Source organism: Peromyscus leucopus, chromosome 2 (genome assembly GCF_004664715.2).
Source record: "Peromyscus leucopus breed LL Stock chromosome 2, UCI_PerLeu_2.1, whole genome shotgun sequence".
In the NCBI taxonomy this organism is placed as follows: Eukaryota; Metazoa; Chordata; class Mammalia; order Rodentia; family Cricetidae; genus Peromyscus; species Peromyscus leucopus.
Genome location: NC_051064.1, coordinates 35,703,611 through 35,707,409, shown reverse-complemented (window position 1 = coordinate 35,707,409; position 3,799 = coordinate 35,703,611). Strand labels below are relative to the sequence as shown.

Sequence of the window (3,799 nt, the reverse complement as noted above, 5' to 3'; positions counted from 1 at the left end):
TCCAGGATTTAGAGTTAATCATTCCTGTATCCAGCCTTGTGGTAGTTTGAATGAGAAGGTGCCCCATTGGCCCACATAATTCTGTATTTGGTTCCCAGTTGGTGGACAGTTTTTGGACAATTCAGAAGTATTGGAACATGTCACTGTGTCACAGGCTTTCAGATTTCAAAAGCCCACACCAGACCTAGTCTTCTCTCTCCCTCTGCCTTCTGCTTGTGGATCATGTAAGCTCTTGGCTATTGCTCTAACATCTACTCTAATGGTTATAGAATAATCCCCTAAAACTGTAAGCAAGGCCCCAATTAAATGTCTTCTTTTATAAATAGCATTGACCATGGTGTCTCTTTATAGCAGTTAAGACATATGTCTCTACCATCTTTAAGCTATATTATTTGCTTTCACACATTCGAGTTTAAATAAGTGAGCAGTCATTGTTGTTTGTTGGAATTCATTAAATATTTTTATTTGAAACTTTTTCTTATGTAATGCTCATTGCTGGAAATTAGCTTTTGTTACCCACTCAGCTTTAGCAAAAATGCCTTCATCATGAAGCCTTTCAGAATCATTCCAGCAAGAAATTATTTCTTGATTTATTCATTTCCAAATATCTAAGGTTATTTTTTTGGATCACCATTTTATCCTTAGTACTAGTAAATCAAAAATGAAAGAGTTAGAGTACCTAATGCCAGAGTTATGAATGCATAGCCATCATCAACCATTTGTTATTTAACAATATCTGTGAACCTTCTATTATGTACTAGACATTGTTCTAGGCTCTGAGAATATAACAATAAATAATAGAGATGTAACTATTCTCAGACAGCTTATATTCTGGTAGGCAAGACAGTGAGCATTCAAAAACATAGCAGGAAAATACAGTTAATAGTCATCAATATTATGCCAATAGTTATAAGAAGATAATGTGATAGAGTGAGTTTATGTCTAACATGCAGAGGAAAGATAATGATGTTAAATCTTAGAGATGGAGCATAGACTGAAGGAGGAATTGATGACAGATTGGAGTGGATAGTTTGAAGAGGAAAGAGTATTGTAGGAAAAGTGTTTTCCTGAAGGGTGACTTGGGAGGTAGAGGAGTTTGTGTGCAGGACAGATGACCTGAGTTCAATCCCCAGGACCCACAAGGTGGCAGGGGAGAACCTGCACTGTAGAGTTGTCCTCTGTCCTTCACAAGCAAATCACCACACATACACATCTGTACATGCTAGTATACACAGACAGATAGACAGACAGACAGATACACACACACACATAGATATATATAAATGCATAAATAGATCAATAATAACTTTTTTTAAAGATCACAAAGCAGAACTTGCTTGACACATTAAAAAGATAAACTTATCAACACCATAGACACAGGGATTGCTGAGAAAAGAGGACATTATAAGGAACTAAGAATGGAATACAGGGTACTAGATAAAATATTTTTGTATTAGCAGACAAAAGTCAATACGGTATTGGAAAATGTGCTGAAAGAAACATGGACAATTTCAACATAAACTAGGAAGTGGTCACAAGGCTTTCTAATGAGGCAGTAGGCATATGTAGTACAATCATTGTGAAAGGTAATGTAATAGAAACAATTTAGTGCAAAATCTTAGCAGGGATAAATTAATCCAAATATTTGTGTTGGGGTCAGTCATGGACTTGCAAACCCCAAGTCCAGTCTTAGGATGCCCTCTCATTAACTCAGACTGTGTGTCATTTTTCCACATAAAGCACATTCTATTTTTTAATTAAGAATTTTTAATTCATTTTATGTAACAACCACATATCCCCCTCTCATCCCTCCTCCAGCTCCCCCACCCCAGCCTTCCCTTCCCCACCCACCCATCCCCTCCACCAAAAAGGTAACCCCCCCCCATGGGGAGTCAGCAAAGCCTGATATATTCAGTTGAGGCAGGTCCAAGCCCCTCCCACCTGCATGAAGGCTGTGCAAGGTGTTCCACCATAGGGAATGGGCTCCATAAGGCCAGCTCATGCACCAGGGATAGATCCTGATCCCACAGCCAGGGGCACCTTAAACAGACCAAGCTACACAACTGTCTCCCTTATGCAGAGGGTCTAGTCCAGTTCCATGCAGAGGCTCCTGCTGTTGGTCTAAAATTCATGAGTTCCCACTAGCTTGGTTCAGTTGTGTCTATAGATTTCCCCATCATGATCTTGATGCCCCTTGCTCATAGAATCCCTCTTCCTTTTCTTCAACTGGACTCCTAGAACTCAGCCTGGCGCTTGGCTGTGGATCTCTGCATCTGTTTCCACCAGTTATTAGATGAAGGTTCTATAATGACAGCTATGGTATTCACCAATCTGATTACCAGGGTAGGCCAGCTCAGGCACCCTCTCCACTACTGTTAGTAGTCAAAACTGGGGTCATCTTTGTAGGTTCCTAGGAAATCCCTAGCACTAGGTTTCTCTCTATCCCCATGATGTCTCTCTCTATCAAGATATCTCTTTCATTGCTCGTCCACACCATCCCTGTTCCAGCTTGACCATCCCATTCCCTTATGTTCTCATGCCCCATCCCCTACCTTCTATTGCCCTCCCTTGCCCCCAGTTTACTCAGGAGATCGCATCTATTTCCCCTTTCCAGGGTGATCCATATAAATCATTGTTTTATTGTTGTTGTTTTCAGATAGATGGTCTTTTATTGAAATATTCTCTCTTGTTGCTTCTTAACTAGCCAGGCATTCCACCACACCACTGTTGATGTCATGAGGATGGCGGCCTTCCACATTGTAGCCCACAGACTGTGCAGTACCCAGGATCTCTTTAATAGTTCCAGAAAGTTCTTTGGCTAAAGACTGGTGTCACATCTGCTGGGTAATGTTGATGATCTCATCGAAAATGATATTTCCACTGTGTTCAATGTTCTTCTGCTTCTTTCTGTCTCTTTGTGGATCCTTGAGGGCTTTGATGATCAGGGCAGAGGCAGAGGGCACCACCTCAGTCTGGGCCTGTCTGTTCTGGATTGTCAGCTTCACTGTGATCCTCAGACCTTTCCAGTCACCAGTTGCCTTGGCAATGTCATCACCAACTTTTTTTGGAGACAGACCCAGGGGACCGATCTTGGGGGCCAAGGCAGATGTGGCGTGGCCCTCACCTCCAGTGCACCTCAATTACAGGACTTTGTAGCTAGAGTTTTCCTGCCTTGCCCACAGTCAGGACAAATCTTTGTCACCCGCCAGTCCCACAGCCACTCAGACCCAACCAAGTAAACACAGAGAGACTTATATTGCTTACAAACTGTATGGCCGTGGCAGGCCTCTTGCTAACTGTTCTTATAGCTTAAGTTAATCCATTTCCACAAATCTATACCCTGCCACATGACTCATGGCTTACCTGCATTTTCACATGCTGCTTGTCCTGGCAAAGGTTGGTAGTGACTCCTTCTGCCTTCTTGTTCTTTCTTTTCTCCTCTCTGTTAGTCCCACCTATACTTCCTGCCTAGCCATGGGCCAATCAGTGTTTTATTTATCGACCAATCAGAGCAACACATTTGCCATACAGAACATCCCACAGCACTTTGATCTCGTTGGGGTCGAACTTGGGCGGCATGGTGGAGGTGGCTGGTGTTGGATGAACCCAGATTCAGGACGACCGAAAAAAGTTGCACCATAGCCTCCTCCAAGGCACAAGCCGAAAAGCATAAAGCATATTCTTAAGGGGAGAAAATCTAATGTTCTATCTCCCCTCCTTAAAACACTCTGAATAATGATTAATGCACAATGGTGAGCCATACTGCTTTGAATGAATATATTTTCAGAATATGTGTGTG

At 42.1% G+C, this 3,799-nt stretch overlaps 1 pseudogene; it reads right to left on the bottom strand.

The window, feature by feature from the left end:
* Positions 1-2,696: 2,696 nt before the first annotated feature.
* On the bottom strand, positions 2,697-3,594 carry LOC114699083 (annotated as a pseudogene).
* Positions 3,595-3,799: the final 205 nt, after the last annotated feature.